The following is an 18,098-nucleotide window of genomic DNA, read 5'->3' on the forward strand; positions in this document are numbered from 1 at the left end:
AGTAATGTAACAACAATAAATAAATAAATAAATAAACAACAATTAACAATAATGTGTTTTAAATTACTCTAGAGCAAGTGTTAAAAATGATAGCCTTGAGCTTTAATGCACATTCGAAGACTCTTTCTTCACCAAGCAGCATAGGTGCAAAAAATTGCCACAAATAACGAAGTGTCGCGTGTTGTAGCCCCGTCTTATTGACAAATTGACACTGATAACTCAGTCTGCTGCGACAGTTGCCTGAGAGATAATTGGGGTTCGTCTTCCACTTTTACAGTCTCAATATTTTCCTCAGTACGAACTTTGGGTCGAGCACTTCTGCTGAACACTGTCACTTTCTCGAAATGTGTGAAGTGTGTGACCATTGGAAAAATAAGGTTCGATCATGAATATCTGTTGTTCAGGGGTGAAAATCATTCTCATAGATAACATTTTGCAAACAAAATTATTACGGCAATTAATGACGTTTTTGACAGTTCAGTTATTATTTGACAAGCTGCGCCATACGTTTTTAATGCTTTTGTTTTGCAGGACCTACTTGACCAGAAATTTTTTGAAACATACGGTACTATAATAAATAAAGTCGCAAACCTGCTTTCATTCTACATTTACCTCATCGATGTCACTGTTATTTTTTTGTAATTTGAACAAATAATTCTATTTACCCCACAATTTAAGTGAACCCGACGCGAAGCCCTGGAATCTCATAGATCACATAGTCTATTCCGGTGGTTGAAAATAATAAAAGGTCCTAACAGGGACAAATGGTACCTCTCTTCACGTGTCAGCTGGCCTAGTTTGCTAACTGGCCCCCTTGGGGGTGACGCCGTATGACTTTATTATGATAAAGAATTAAATGCTGTTTGATTAATTAATTAGATCGCGACTACAATTCAAGTACAGAAATTAGAGAAATAAATTACCTTGTAATTGTAAAGCACGTGGTCACAAAATGGCTGCTGGAGGTACTGAATGTACCTTTGGCTACTTTGGAGATCAAACCCCGAATGAATCAAAAAAGCCTCGTTTCCCGTTCCAAATTCGGTTTTATCATTTCTCGAGCACCCCACTTTTGCAACCCCTACTTGACCAAAGTGACCAATCAGCTCGGTACGACTCGGTACTTGTTACCCCCGCCGATCGCGACATATTTCGGTATCTCGAGAACTTTTGTTACAGATTCCGTTTTCCACCATTATTTTAAATGTTTAAATTAGATTTTTGTTAGGACCAGACAGAATGTAAGGTGAATAGGGGTAAATGTAATAATGGGGTAATTGTAATATCATGTTCAAATATTAATTAAAAATATCATGGCCTACTAAATCTGAACTGCGCTCCGCTTATTACGGCCGTAACAAAGCTCGGATTTTCAATGGAGCAATTGATTCCGCTAACCTAAAAAAATTTACCCTTAACCAACTCCATCTGTTAGCGAAATGGAACAGAAAAATGTTATTTGAATTGAAATTATCCAATCACAATCACGTAACGTGTTTATTTTGTTAGGTTAACACTTTCTATTTTGTCATTTTGACGCAAAATAAATTTTCACGAATACGTTTCATGAACGTAAGAATACCTAATAATTACAATAATCCCCTCTACGCAATAATCAAATTATGAAACACAATATTTATATATAAAATGGAATTGCAAAATCTCAAAATGGATAGAGCACAGTAGAAAAATTAAACGTAAAACTATCTATCTGCAGGAAGACAATACCTTTCTCGTAAGTATGTAATCTGCATTTTTTTTAAACAAATGTTTAAAATTGGTTTCATTACTAATTGGATAATAACTTTTTGTGTTTATCACAGATAAATATGGAATTCTGTATTAAATGTGGATGCAAACTAGTAACCAGTTGTTGACAAGGATTTTTTGGAATTAAATATTAGCCAAGCTTTTTTAAGCCCCACAAATTTACAGACCCCACGGTCTTGAAGCCAAACTAATCGTAATAAGGGTCCTGGAGTTGCTGTAGTTAATAAAGAAGAGACATGTATCACAGTGAAATGTTTCATTTAGTTTTTTTTTATAATTTTATCAGTTTTGGATTTGGTTTGGAGATTGCTGGGAATGTGAAAATAACTGTTGTTATTTTCTTCACATGCAACGCACTATCTATTTTCCCATGTTAGTACTTCAACCTTGATGAAATTCAAATTATTGTGGCAATTTAGTTGATTTGTAGTTTAATATTTTTAAAGAGATGGCGCTAGTTAAGGGTAGATTTTTTGAGGTTAGCCGAATCAATCATTCAGCTAGTTTGTTACGGCCGTAATAAGCGCAGCGCAGTTCAGATTTAGTAGGCCATGAAAATATATAACTGCCAGTGCCATCTCGTGTGATGGTAGTTCCATAAACGCTAAAGCCTGCCATACAACAGAAAATGTATTTACCGACTGCGCGTTACAGTTATTCATCTCAAAATGCGCACATGTCGAAACCAGTTGCAACTAAAGCTACGACGTAAATGTTAGTCATTTTTTTGTTACCACAGTTTTCACGGTAAGTTTACTTTATATTCATTGGCTCTGTTTTCTTCACCCTAAAATCATTATTTAACCATTATTTGAGCGTTATTTCACTAATTACAATTATTATCTACTATACTACAAATGCCCCAAAAAAAGTGATGTAAGGGAAATTGTAATATAGTGTCTAGGGGTAATTGTATTATAAACATATTACATTTGCCCCATTACAGATCTTAAATCATGGTTCGACATTATGTCAAGAAAAACACCCAAGTGCCATCTTACAGTAATGAAACTCTGCTATTGGCTCTTCAGGAAATAAAATCTGGCCGCATAACTCTATATAAAGCATCTAAATTATATGATATACCGTATCCTACCCTATATTCAAGGGTTAAAGGTCTAAGGGGAAAAATATGTAAAAATAAAGGTCGACCACAACAACTTCCAATTGAAGAAGAAACAAAATTGGCCAACGGCATAAAAACTCTCGAAAAATGGGGCTTCGGTTTATCGCGTAAAGAAGTCCTTGAATTAGTAGGGAAGTACGTCAGTGCCAATAACTTGCAGACATGCTTCAAGGATGGAGTTCCTGGGGAAGACTGGTTTCTTGGGTTTAAAAGACGCTACACATTAAGCCTGAAGATCCCACAAAACGTGGAATATGCCAGGAAAAAGGCTATGGATCCATTCCAAATATATGGATATTTTGAATTGCTGAAAAATACACTCAGAAATCTTGACTTGTTAGAAAAACCCGAAAGAGTTTGGAATTTAGATGAAAGCAGTCTCTCCATTGATCCGCGAAAAAGCAAAGTTGTTGGTCAAGTTGGGAAACCTTCTTCAAGAACAATCAGCACACCAGGGAAAGAAAATACCACGGTGCTTGCAATGTGTAATGCTGCAGGGGGAAAAGCACCGCTATTAATTGTTTTCAAGGGCCTCAATATCTACGATAAATGGATGGCCTCCGATGCCAGTGCCTTTGCTGGGATAACATATGCCGCAAGTAAAAAGGGCTGGATGGAGACAGAAATATTCAAAAATTACTTCATGAATACAATCCTTTCATGGATAGGAACCGAACGCCCAGTATTAATAATTTATGACGGCCACAGCACCCACATTGATCAATCCATAATAGAAACAGCCATAAAGGAAAATATCACAATCTTAAAACTACCCCCACACTCAAGCCACTTACTTCAGCCACTGGACCTCTCCGTCTTTAAATCATTTAAAGACACCTGGGATGATAAACTAATCAAGCGGCAAAGGCAAAATCTTGGGCGAAAACTGCCAAAGAAATTATTTTCTGAATTCGTGTGTCAGACATGGAAATCTGTTCACCCCGAAGTAATCAGCAATGGTTTTAAGAAGGCAGGCATCTATCCTTTTAGTGCCGACGTTATTCCGGAAACCGCGTTTTCACGGTCATCTCTAGAGCGGTGGAATGATCATATAAGAAAACAAAAGAACACGCCAGATCAAGTAGTCTCACCCTGAAATAATGATTTAAGCTATGAGCAGCAAGGTGGAAGTTTTGCAATTTTAGATGATGAAGACAACCAGAATACCAATTCAGAAGAAATTCTAAGCTTAATACCTACTACAAATTCTTCAAAATCACCGGATAATCTACATCAGGATCTTTACTTCGAATCAAAAATCTACAGTCACGTTGAACAATTCTCAGATAGCCGGATGCTCTACTGCTGCCCACAAATCAGTGTCCTTACCAGGCTTGCTCTCAGACCGATCACGGCCATCGGTGTCATTTGAGGACCTTCTTTTAAAAACTGTGACTCAAAAGCCTGAACTTCAGAAGGAGAAGAAGGAGAGGGTCGCAACTGGTTCTGAGGTTCTGACTTCGCAACAAGTGTTACAGCGCTTGAGAGAAAATGAAGAAGCCGCAAAACTGAAGTGTAAGAAAAAACCTAATCCTAAGAAGTCCTCCAAACCAAAGGCACCGAAACAACCTCGTAAAACGATACCAAATTTGAGTAGTAGTGATGAGGAATCAGGCAAAAGTCCCGACTTTCAAGAATCAGACGAAGACGAAATATTTCTAAATGAATTGAGAAACTCAGGACCTGACGAAGACCCTGCAATTCTAAGCCCTGATATTGAAATTAATAGCTGGGTTCTTGTTAAATATAGCACAAAAAAGTCTGTTTATCATTACGTAGGCCAGATAACTGGCAAAATTGATGACGGATGGAGCGTTAAGTTTCTGAAATACACCAAAAACAAGTTTATTTGGCCTGATAAAATTGATGATGACGTTGTAGAGACAGAAGATATTTTAAAAATTTTACCCATCCCGACCAGAGAGAGGCAGGAGGGGTAATTGGCATCCAATTCCAGGGTTATAACTTGCAATAATTTTAAATTTTCTCTAATTTTGTATTTTGTTTAAGTATTATTTTTTGTTAGACCACGTCTAGCACTTATATGTAAGTAGAGTTTAAAGTAGGTGCTCATATTGAGTTTACAAATACTACTTAAATACCTGCCAAGAAGATGAAAGATTTTTGAATTTAGCATAAGTGTTGATTTTCAGTTTTTTCTTTGTTTTTTATAACAATTTGTGTTATTTTATTGTTTCATTAAAGGGGTGAAATAGTACTTGTTCTAATTTTTTTCTTGTAAAGTGGCTAATGTCCTTATTAATTGTCCAATTTAGAAGGTAAAAATATCATTTTGTTGCACATTGTCTATATTTTCACATTTGTCCCGGCCAATCGTGTCATAGAAGTACATAGGAAATGCAGACCTACTATTACATTTACCCCGTTTTGTTGGGAAAATGTAATATAAAATCTGATTTTTTAAAAAAACGTGGATTTTTGTTGTTGTAAGTGCATGATACTTTTAAGCTACATATTTCGATAGATAACTTAATAATGAATGCGGGAATACTTTGTTGATGAGTTTCATAGCCCTACAGCGGAATGGCATCAAGTCAAAGTGCCACTATTCAAAAACTACATTACATTTACCCCTATTCACCTTACATAATTTGTTGTTGAATTAGAACTCTGAAAAAGGACACTAAATTACTGACTCTATACATTAATAAACATCAGCATCAAGAAACAGAAATTAAAAATGGAGCAAACAGAATCAAACACTTATTCCCCTTGGGCTGTGGTTTGCCCCGGACGCGTACCTACATTTTCAAAGAAAGGCCAGCAGATTTCACTTGAGGACTGTGGTACCACTTTTGCCAACAAAGGAATCAATAAAATTTACAACTGACTAGCATTTCCGCTCCGGATGAACGGATCACTGGATGTTTCCTTGAAATAATTTTAAAATTTAAAATTCTTAATTTAGCGAACCTATTCAGCCGTTACTAAGGCCTTTATTAAGGCTCGGTTTATTCACTTTGAAGTACATTTATCTGGCCAGTAGTTGCTATGATTTAGAATCTGCTATTGGTGGATCCATGGTAATTACCGTTCAAATAAAGTTACTTTAAGATGAATAAACCGGGCCTAAGAGAATCAACATAGACTACAAACAGTTGCAGTTAGAAATGGTTGATGACTGATGAGTCATACACTACCAAGACATGCTCAAACTGCCAAAGAATGAACGGATTGAAAATATCGACTGGTGGACATCGTTATGTATATTGCAGTATATGCCATAAGGGTACCCATCGCGGTAAAAATGCTGCAAAAAAATATACAGTTGAAGAACTGGTTTGGCCTTCCTTCGTTGGCCAAACAATGATTACTATAGTTTCTTTTATTTTAAGAGAAAATATGTAATCGTAGCACCTAAGGTTTGCAATCTCAAGGTGTTACTACATATTAATTTTAATTGTTAATGTTCATTATATTATTCATGAAATATCCGTTTATTTATTTTTTATTAATTACAAAAAAATAAAAAAATCAGCAAAGTCTTCATGAGCGTCTGACAAAGCCAGTCCAGAGGCGAAGCCGAAGTGCGTCGTATGCGAAGCGAATTCAGTTTATTGCCAACTACCTAAATGGATTATTGTAAAATATGCAAAACGAAAACTAAATCTACTGGAGAACCAAAATTCGGACAAAGTCTGAGCCCAGAGCCAAAAGCGAAGTCACAAACAATAGAGAAGAATATCAACTTGAAGAAATTGTCAATCAGTGAAAAATAATATTTCTAAATCACCTACAGATATTTTAAATATTGAATTATTTAAACCCGTTAGGAAAAAATGTCCAACACGTCGCTTTGAACACAGAGGTATTGATGATACTTGGCAAATAGATATTTATGTTTTTTATAGACCAAAAGGAAAATCAAAAGATCCAAGCTATAAGGTACCTGTTCCAAATAAGGCCCGCTCGAAAATAAGGCCCACTAATGATATTGACTTAGTTATAGAAATCTCCAAATATACGACAACATAAGGGCTTCGTTTAGCATGAGTACATAAAATTCGTACAAATGACCGTACCAGATATGTTCAAATTTCGCGGCAAAATAACATTGCAAAGTTCACCCACCAGTGTTGTTAAAAAGCGGGAAAAGTAAATGTAGGATTTTAAGGTATTTACCACAAATTTCTGTTTGAAAATAGCATTGCAGTATTCCTTGGAAAGTTCTTTTTCATTGCATGCATTTATTTCAAATCTGCTTTTAGCTTCTTTTCGTATCATATCTTATACCCTTTAAAATGGGCTGGTTTTAATAAGGCCCGGCAAAGGAGTGGGCCTTATTAACACCGTAGTGGGCTTTATTCTTGAATTATTATTTTGACAGAAAATCAAATAAGGGAAGTTGGTATCGTCCCTGATGTGACACCTGTCAAATGATAAGTATGCGTATGTACAAGAATTGTTCCGTTTGGTATCACGAAGTTTGTATAGGCCTAATAAAAGATGATGATTTGGATTATTTGTGTGGTTCATGCAAGTGAAAGTTGTTTTTATCTAAGTATTCTAGAGGAAAATGATGTTTTATTAACTTTTATCGAAAATTTAATGGATGGGCCTTATTAAGCACATCGTACGCAATAAGGCCCACAAACAATGTTTTTTTGAAAAAGGAATAACTTCTTTATGTTATTATTTTTTTTATTTATATGTTTATGCTATTATGTTAGGAAAAGAATAAACTTTCAATTACAACCCGCATCCAAATTTCTTACTTGTTTTTACTAACCGATATTTGAACACAAAAATTAGGTGGGCCTTATTTGGATCAGGTACCTTACTTTGTAACCTACCTGAGGGGTTGGTCCACTGCGCCGGTCTCAGTCGGGGAGCAATTTGTATGTTGGGGGGTTCCTTGGCGAAAAATATCGGACGCCACGGATTTGGTTAACAAAAAATTTAAAAACTTAATTCTGGGTCTAAATCCGAAAACCTCAGAAAAAATTTCGGCAACTCAATAACAGATGGAATCAAAATAATTTTATATTGAAGTAAGATTAAAGTATTTACAAGAAGAGTATTTGATATGATTTGAGATTAAGTGAAATTAAATATGACTGTGCTTATTAAGCCGCTACCAATTAGGAATTAAAGATCAAATTAATATTCGGTTTTTACCCGGAGTTTGCTCCTACAGGGAATGACAGGACAGAAGACTGGCAAATCAGACGAGAATATCATCGAGGACTTAATTGGTCGCTACGCAATCGAATATTATCGAACCGCGCGAAACTTTTTATAATCAAATGGTCCACTGCTTTTTTTGACAGATGTTTGTGTCATCTTGACAATTTAAACATTTTAATTTGTCATTGTGTTTTCTCAAGATCTGAAATCGTGTTGCAAAACTCTGCTGAGATGTATTCAGCTGCCGATTATGTTGACATGTTGATTATCTTTGGAGAATGCGAACGGAACGCTAGGGAGGCAGCAAGAATTTTCTCTGATCGTTTTCCTGACCTACCTTCTCATGATCACAAAACAATTTTGAGAGTACTTGCTAGAGCTCAAGAAACAGGGAAAGTTTTGCCGAAACGAAATGAAATTGGCGGAGGTGCACGAACCGCACGGACCTTGGCTAATGAAGAGGCAATACTGAATATCGTTGAAAAGAAGATGGAACTAGGAGTATAAGAGAAATTGCCCAAGAGGTAGATATCTCCAGCAGATCAGTACATCGCGTTTTGAATGAGAACAGACTTCATCCTTTCCGCTATACTCGTGTGCAACATCTCGAACCAGAAGATTACCCTTTTAATAAAGCGGCAGAAGATGAAAATTTTATTTCACGGATTTTGTTTTCGGACAAATCAAGTTTTGGTCGACAGGGATGTTTCAACCATCGTGTTTCGCTTTGTTATTATTTGCTTTCGTTCTATTAAACTCGGTTGTTTTTAGAACCACCATTTGTTGTTTGCTTTACGACTTCCGCCCAATAATAAATTTGTATTAATAGTTGCGGGCATATTTTTAACCTAAATTTTTTTGACAGTGTAATAATGTGCTAAATTTGACAATAAAATACAGTCGACGAGATATTTTGAGTAGAATGATAATATTTTTAGAAACCAAGCAACACCCTCATTCATTCTGTTCTTCCCTAGTTTTTCCGCGCTTGACTAACGGGATGGGTGGATTTGATATGCTTCTAACTCGATTAAAAAAGCAGATAAGAAAAGCATAAAGGACTCAATATGATATTTTATTTATATAGAGGTGAAAAACGAAAAACATACAAAAATAACAAGGACTCAATATATCCTAGTAACAAAAACAAAACACAACTAGCGCAGCACCTTTGAAAGTTTACAGATCCATGAATCCCATGTTCAGTAAAATAAAAAACTCACGGTATATTCCTTTACGTTCTGCTTCTTCTTTTGATGGTTTAACTGTTTTACCCAATTTTTCATCATAAAAGTAACAATTATTAGCTAATGCATATGTATGTGGAATCATCGATGGTCCTCTTCGTATTCCAAATTCAAACATCTCATATAAATTTTTTTCAGTTAGTAACCCTAATTTTTGACCAGTAATTTTTAAAGAGGCCGAATCTGCCAAGTGAGGAGCAGATATACAGTGTTGAATAAAACGATTTTCATCTAGTTACCGTTGCATTACCCTTGTAAAAATACGAAATGCCGCTCTACGAAAAAACGAAAGCCTAACCTCAAGATATACAGGTGATCCTGAAATAAGTTTGGTAAAAATGTGGAGTATCCTTTGATACAAAAGGATTATGCGTAAATGACTTTTGGAGGTGAAATCAAAGGATGGAAATTACCCTATATCCTTGTATTTTCAACGCCTATGAATAAGGAAAATTTGTCCGAATTTGTTTATTTCATTAGCAACCATGGTTCCAGCAACTCCACAATAAAGTCGTAGGTGCAAAAACACAACATGGAAGTAGCGCAAACTTTTCAATAAATTATTTAAACAAAAAACAATTCGGTTGCCATGGTGACCATTGCACTCCCGATCATTGAAAATATCCAAATTTAACTATTATAAAAAAAATAAGCACAAATATAATTTCAAGAATTATTTATTAAAATTTAACATAAAATAACATTTTTAATTTACAATGCGAAAATTTCCGATAATAATGCAGAATCTGGAAAAGTGCCCCGAATGCTTGCAGCGTTTCCACGTTGAATGGCAAGGGAAATCCTCTCAAGAATGTTTATTAAGAAAATCATAATGAGTCGCTTTTTGTGCCGATCAGTGTACTTCTTTTTATTTTTTTAATAAATGTTTCTCAATTTTAAAATCCATCTTAGAAATAATTTTGAATCGTATTTTAGATTATGAATACACATGGGAACAAACTTTGGTAAATTTAAATTATATTTATTACAAGCAGCTCCTCGATATTGACCTCTACAGTGATCATCAGAGATCGGATTCAAATAGGCGTTAGGTAGGAAGCGGAGAATCAGTTCCTAATATAATTGCATGCAAAAACGCTAACCAAGTAGCCCAAGTACTAATCGCTCACAATTGATGTGGTTTCATATTATAAATACAGTCAACGCACGGGATAATGCTAGTTAATCCGACTTGCGATGGTGTTTATTGCTGAACAGGTCGACTGTATGGTTTTTGCCGAGTTTTTGTTCCGTTTTTATTCAGCGTGAGACGGAAGCAATGTCCGGGGTGGCGTCCCAAGTGTTTAGGGAATTTATTTGAATAAAATTCGACAAGGTTGTAAAGTAAAAAATAAACTATCAAATAATAATGGAAACAATATTCAAACCATAAGACGCCAGGTAATCTGCCGAGTCTTGTACTGCTTCAAAAAACAGACAAACCATTATTAAATCGTGAAATTACATTGGGCCCGACGCCCTGCAAGTACTGTGCCGCACGTTCATGAAATCGTCCCCCACTACTTAAATCGCCTAAATCTGTCCGAACACTGGTGATCATGATCTCTAACTTTATTATCTTTTACAAGTTCACTATTACATAATGGCGGACTTTTGCGTTTTCAAAATTTTCTACATCTTCATTGGTCATGATCATTGGCATACAGGTGTCCCAGAACTCGCGCCCCAGAGAAAAAAGGAGAAATCTTCATAAAAGGACAAATAAATAATCTCAATGAAAATGTTTACTATCTTGAACGGTATTCAAGAAAAGAACAGTTTAATTCGACCAATCAAAGCATTTTAAGCCATCCAGGTCTATTTCCCGTAATTAGGTTAGGTTGCATATTTTTTAACGTTTTCAATAAACTGACCGGCTATGAAACTTTTGAGAAACGTCAGTGTCAAAATTTCATTCAAATCACTTCAAATCGCTTTAGTACCGCCATCGTGGTCAACCGTGCTCTTTCATCATGTATTCTGCAGCGGATTATGTGGAAATGTTGATAATTTACGGAGAATGTGGAAATGAAGTAAATCCACATGCTCTATTTTCAAGAGCATTTCAGCAACGATTTTATATAAATTTGTGGGTTGATCTATTAGAGAATCGTGTGATATGTCTTCAATAGAAATTAGTTTACATGTCAGCTAACTTCCCTCTTTAGGTAGGATCTTTTGAATTTCCTGCATGGTAAGCGCGAGACATTCACCCAGAATTTTGAATGGATAATTTTTGAACGCAGAACTTCCCAATTTGCTTAAAGACATTCCACTTCTTATTTATGCTAACGGCTAGTTTCAACACGACGGCGCACTACCACACTTCAGTCGACAAGTTCGAGAAATTTTGGATCAGCAGTATTCTCATCGATTGATAAGTTGTGGTGGTCCACGACACTGGCCTGTGCGGTCCTATTGCCTTATTACTACAGGAGAACAATTCAGGAGTTACGTTCAGGAAGCTTTTGCCACAATTACTCCTGAAATGGTTACGAATTTTAAACTGAATCTTTTGCGACTGGCACGATTATGCTTGCAAATGAATGGTGGCCCCTTTGAGCACTTCCTCTGATTGTATTTATTTTTCGTTTCATAATCCCTTTTGGCTTGTGTTATACCTTTTCTTCCTGTTTTGTACGATAAGCTCACGTGCATTAGAATAAACAAGGTTGTTTTCAGAACCGTCATTTGTTGTTTTATTTAAAAAAATAAAAATACAGCGTGATCAACAAGGACTGAAGCTGTTGGCAGCAAATGACAGCAAAATATTCCCAAAGTATGAAAATTTTTTGTGCGTCAGTGTTGGCATCCGCTGCAAGTTGTGAATGTCAAAAAATTTAGGTTATGTTACGGGTTGGTAGTTTTAAAACACGATACGTACAAAACGACCAAAAACAGTATAAAAAGTAATTAGCCATACTTAACTAAATGGCCCACTGTTTCGATATTCATAAAAGCGACAGACCGTGCCCCCATGCCCCTCCTGAGAAACAGAAATATGTTTCATGCGTTATTATTTTCGAGCTGAAAGTCTGCGGGATGCATGGATTGGATCCGGGAAAATTTGTAAGGGTGGAACTTTAGTTTCTTCTTTAAAATAGTTAGGCAACTTCCATATCACAAGCCTGTAAAGTAAGGAAAAGGAATGACGGGATTTTTAATGGTACGTAAGAATTATTAGGTCCTGCATTAAACGTGCCCAATAAAGAACATTGGATGCGTGTGTTTTAAATAAGAATCACACCCTTTTGGAGTGAAAGTTTTCGCATTGAGTTTCGAGGGCTTTGTTCCATTCTACCTCGAACGTTCTCGACTACATCTTCTGTGAGTGTACATGTTCTACCTGTAGGTTTTGCCCTTTTCACATCACCTGTTTGCAGGTAACGTTGCACCAATCTCGTGCAATGCTGCCTAAACGCAACTAAGGTAACAACTTGCTCGGGGAACATTGAAATTGGTGAAATGCATCGTCCGTGCTCCGTGGAATACTGCCAACCGTTAGCAGCATCAAAATTTCCAGTCCGAAAGTACGTCATACCAATAAAAATGTCTTGCTCTAGTGTAAAAACCATTTTAATTAATAAATTGATACAAAAATGACACTTGATTTTGAAGTTTGAATTTGCCCGTCAAAATTGACAACTGAAAATGTAATGCTACCAACTTATCATGTTGTCATTGTTGCCAACAGCTTCCGTCCTTGTTGATCACTCTGTACATAGATTCATGTGATCGATGGCGAATGTGACATCTTGAATGACATCTGCCTTAACCTAACATATTGATGCTGACACTTTAGCGGACATGTCATTCTGACATTATTTAATTGTGACAATTTATAAACTTAGCAACCGATTTTAATCACATTAACACCTCAGAGTTCCCTTTCTTGAATTGGTGGATCTTAGATGTTTCACAACTCTCTTATGCAAGCCATTAATTGTTCTTCGTTTGCATTTTTAGAACGGAGATTGTCGTTGGCATTTGTCTGTTTTCTTTGGGGCGCGAGTTCTGGGACACCTGTATTTAATTTTCTATATTGATTATATTTTTTTCCAATTTGAACTAGTATTTCATTACTCATTCATTCAATTTTTCAAACTTCCATTGTTTATTAAAAATAAATCGTCAGGTGTATCAAGGTATTTGGTATGTTTGTTAAGATATGTTATATTTTTCATTTTTTTGAGAGACATTCCAAATCTAAACTTACAGAATATGGAAGCCAATCCTCTGCTCCATTTGATATAAACTATCTTGTGTTTTTCCTTTTGTTGGTAGTTCAACAATTGTTTTTTCATATATACATGTTGATTATATTTTTCTTCCTTTTCAAATGATCTTTGATATTTTTGACACAAGTAACGTTTTCTATTTCTTTTTGTTATTTGACTTTTCAATAGACCACTGATGTTTTTAATTCGTACAACATGATTTTTATAAAGTAATAGATTAACACCATGGGGGTAGTATTAACAGGAGGGAGCATTCCCTATACCGTCAATGCTTTAGATGCGGTATCGGTCGGCCACTCTCTAGTACCACTTTATGACCAGAGATCGGATTCAAATAGGCGTTAGGTATGAAGCGGAAAATCAGTTCATAATATAATTGCATGCAAAAACGTTAACCAAGTAGCCCAAGTACTAATCGCTCACTACTGATGTGGTTTCATATTATAAATACAATCAGCGCACGGAATAATGCTAGTTAATCCGACTTGCGATGGTGTTTATTGCGGAACAGGTCGACTGTATGGTTTTTACCGAGTTTTTGTTCCGTTTTTATTCAGCGTGAGACGGAAGCAATGTCCGGTGGCGTACCAAGAGTTTAGCGAATTTATTTGAATAAAATTCGATAAGGTTGTAAAGTAAAAAATAAATTATCAAATAATAATGGAAACAATATTCAAACTATAAGACGCCAGGTAATCTGTCGAGTCTTGTACTGCTTCAAAAAACAGACAAACCATTATTAAATCGTGAAATTATATTGGGCCCGACGCCCTGCAAGTACTGTGCCGCACGTTCATGAAATAGTCCCCCACTGCTTAAATCGCCTAAATCTGTCCGAACACTGTTTATGACTCTTCTCAAACTACGCGCAAGCGTTAACGACACTGTTGGTCAACTGCTCGGATCTTTTCAGTGGCGTGCTCAACAAGGGTAATTTAGGCATTTCAGCTATTTTACTTTCGGCTGTATGTGTACTCACGTAAAAACCACTCGTTTTGGTGTGGATTTTCTGTGTTTGGGTGTTTTATTGTTTTTGTTGTTATTGTTGAACTTTTTGTAATTCGGAAGAATTGCAAAGAGAGTGAAAAATACCAATTTCACAACGCCACTGGAAAGGCACCTGGTGCGCTCTGCATTTAGTACCACTTTATGGCAGTGCGCATTTACGCGATATTTCCGCTTTTTTCAAATAGTGCTCCCTCCTGTCAATACTACCTCCATGATTAACACATTTTCTATCTTTATAACTTTGACTTGGATATCTAAATTCAATTCTATATGTATCGTTTTTGTTGCGCGTGAATCAAAGGCGAATAATTATTGTATGTTTTATTAAGACACACACTAGATGTTTGGTGATCTCTCACATACAAAAACGACTTACACTTGATCTACTGTCGAGCTCTGAATTATAAGTGTACAAAAATGACTTACGCTTGCCCTAATGTCAAGCTCTGAATTGCAAGTGAAACTTATTCTAAAACTACCACTATTATATAACTACGTGGCGGGGGGTTGGGTGGCAGATGGCCGACGCCTCAAGCCAAGTTCAGGCAAACTGAACAGTTTCCCCCTTTTCTTCAATTTCATAAACGTTTATTGCAATACTTAAAAACTCTTCATACTTTTGAATATTTTCTTCAATTATATTTACTGGGTACTCTATATTTAATTTTTCATATTTTTCAATATTATAATTGCATGGTCTCTCTGAATTTTTATCAGCTGGATTTAATATACCTACTTAGTACTTACTTTCTAATGCGTATTCAAAACATTTGAGATTTTCTTGTTTTAAGCATTTGAATGTATTTGTTTTTTATTTTTCACATTAATGCAACACTTTATTTTTATAATAAGTTGGCAATTCAATAAAAGTTCCTCCTCTAAGATGACAGGTTTTTATAAATCAAATTTTGCATCACCGTGTAATCTGACTTAAAAAGTTACACATATTAGACTACTTACCTTGATTATTATTAGATATATTCCTGGGTGGGCGATGACATCGCCAACTAGCGGTAACAACTTGGGAATTAGATATAGTTGATAGAACGAGAAGTAAGAATACAAACGAATAATTTCAATAAATTATCGATTGAAAAATGTCTCTCAAAAAATATAACATTTGTCCCCTATGCTTATGACGCCACTTGGTCGAATAGAAAAGTGATCACTTAAAATAACAAATTAACCTGAATGAGAATTTTTATCCAAAAATCAATATATTTAAGGAAACTACTACATATATGGGCTTGTTTAGAACACACGCTAATTGTAGTAGCAAACAACTATGATAGTGATAAACTAAATTGTTTTTAAGTACAAAATCAATAGTTTTTATAATCATTAAAATGAATAACTGTTAAATGAACTCCTGACAAAAATCTGTGATAGTAAAAATTTATTATTAAAAAAGAAAAAAGGGAAGCCCGTTGTATACACAATGATTTTTAGGTCTATAATTAAATGTATTCTAAAAAAAAATATAAGTTATAATAAAGTTTACAGAACAGGCCTGTTCAGAACAATTTGATTTTTAGGTACAAATTTATTTAAATTAAAATTAGTCATTATTAAACGAATTCTTGCCAAAATTTTAAAAATCTATTCTAATAAAAATTATTTGATGCATGCTAATGTTCTGGATGTATCGTCCAGAAAGAAAAAGGGAAAACCCGTTCGATGCATTTGGAAGCTTTTAATTCGACGTCATAGGTATAGTTTGTCCAGCTAGAGATAGGTTGACATAAAAATCACTAAATTCTACGTAGAGAAAGTAGTACACTTACCTCCACGCAATTTCGTCAGTTATTTTACTGTCAATTCGAAAAAACTTGTGTAGCCTAAGCTTTATTGTAATTATGAGAGGTATTCAAAATTTTTGTGACAGAAATTCTGTCACGCACAATAAAAATCAAAATGCCATCAATAGCATCCATGTCAAAAATCCAATGTGAGGTTAGAAATATATAAAACCTGGTTTACACCTGCCAGTTGAATGACAACGACTGACGAAATTCCGTGGCCGTGACTGTACCTAGCGCACATAAAATTTCCAATATATGCTTCAAGCAGTAACATTTTTACCCTGAAATTATGCTCTAATTAGTGTATTCTAGTACTGGACGGAGTTTACCAGAGAGAAAAACATTAGGTGCGTTTTGTTGGGTCATAACCGGAATCGGTTTAAGGCGGAACGGCTGTTTTATTGGTGCACAAAACCGACTCCCAGTAAACTTTTCTTTCCGTTAAACTACGAGTACATGGAATGATCGGTTGGAATGGTGGTAGAAAGTGGGTGGTGGGGATTTTATGACCTTCTCACAACGGACGCAAGTTTTGAATTGTGAAATTGTGAGAAACATAAACGTACATCATCAATAAAGATTAAAATGCACAACATCCCTGACGATATAATCAGAACAAACGACGGTGAATTTGTTAGATATAGCGCCGAAAGTAAGAGTTTTAGCAATTTCGCGCTATTAATTGCATAGGGTTATGTTTATCACATCGCAGGTGGCTGTGCGTTATGCTTTCGGTGCGCCGCTACGCTACAACACACAACGTAGGGGTTTTATCGCTTCGACGATGATCACGCCATGGCCAATTTGTTCCATTTCGCGGGTTTCGTTCGATAATTCAAATGTTTGAATTTTGTCGGAAGACTGGCGATATCTGGATTATTACAGAATTTGGTGAACCCGCCTGCACGTCGACCTTTGGTGGCGGAGGCAAGCGGAGGCCATCGCCGAACTCGGCGAGAATCAACGACGCATGGGAGCCATGTTGCAATCGTTGTTGAGCCGTCGGAATGAAGAACCCTCGCTCGCACCATCCACCTCCTATGCTGTCGAAGCTGACCCACTCACAGCAACATCGGAGACTTCTACAAGTGGTGAGAATGTCCAGGGAAACTCTAGTCCCAGGCCGGACTGAGAGCGAATCGCCATGTGTTTGGCGATAGGTCAAGTACAACCACCACCTTCAGTGGGGGCGACCCCGCGACCCAAATTTACTAATTCGATCCGTTTCTTAGATAACTTTCAGACATTCTACGCTGGTGTTCGCTCCACTCCTGACAAAATTTATTCCAGAGGAAGAGAGGCCTAGGGAGCAGGCTTGCTGTGACGACCGCATGATGCCATACGGGGCCAGGATAGAGTTCCTCTCAACACTGTCACGACAGCACACTCGGTACCTCTATCTCCGTGGCCGCTCGATGTTTCTCCGTATGGGGTGGGTAACGACCGAAGGCCTTGGAACAAGAGGGCTTGGAACCAAGACACCTCTCGCACATGTCATCACCCCGCCGCATCCCATGGTCCATTCCGCCGTGGAAGTACCAGATGTGGATCATCGATACTCTACGACCACATCCGGTTGTAACTTCCGTCGAGGGCAGACAATGGCTGTCCTTGCCTCACACCACAATACTGATCCAAGGAACCTCTCTCTTGTCGCTTTTGGACTCTGGGAGTGAAGTTACCTGTTACCGCGGGTGCTACCGGACAACAGAGTTCGCGGATCAAGTGGCAAGCACTACTGGAGTTCATCATTTCAGGC

The 18,098-nt window shown here is 36.5% G+C and overlaps 1 protein-coding gene and 1 long non-coding RNA gene across 3 annotated transcripts in view; one reads left to right on the plus strand and one right to left on the minus strand.

Moving 5' to 3' along the window:
- LOC138127735 (fatty acyl-CoA reductase wat-like) overlaps positions 1–18,098 on the minus strand; it is a 220,339-nt gene that overhangs the window by 75,683 nt on the left and 126,558 nt on the right. The window lies entirely within an intron of this gene.
- LOC138127740 (uncharacterized) lies at positions 12,468–12,901 on the plus strand. The gene is made up of 2 exons (XR_011158360.1): positions 12,468–12,618; positions 12,675–12,901. It is a non-coding gene; the product is annotated as an uncharacterized lncRNA (long non-coding RNA).

The sequence above is a fragment of the Tenebrio molitor genome, chromosome 4 (assembly GCF_963966145.1).
Source record: "Tenebrio molitor chromosome 4, icTenMoli1.1, whole genome shotgun sequence".
NCBI lineage: Eukaryota > Metazoa > Arthropoda > Insecta > Coleoptera > Tenebrionidae > Tenebrio > Tenebrio molitor.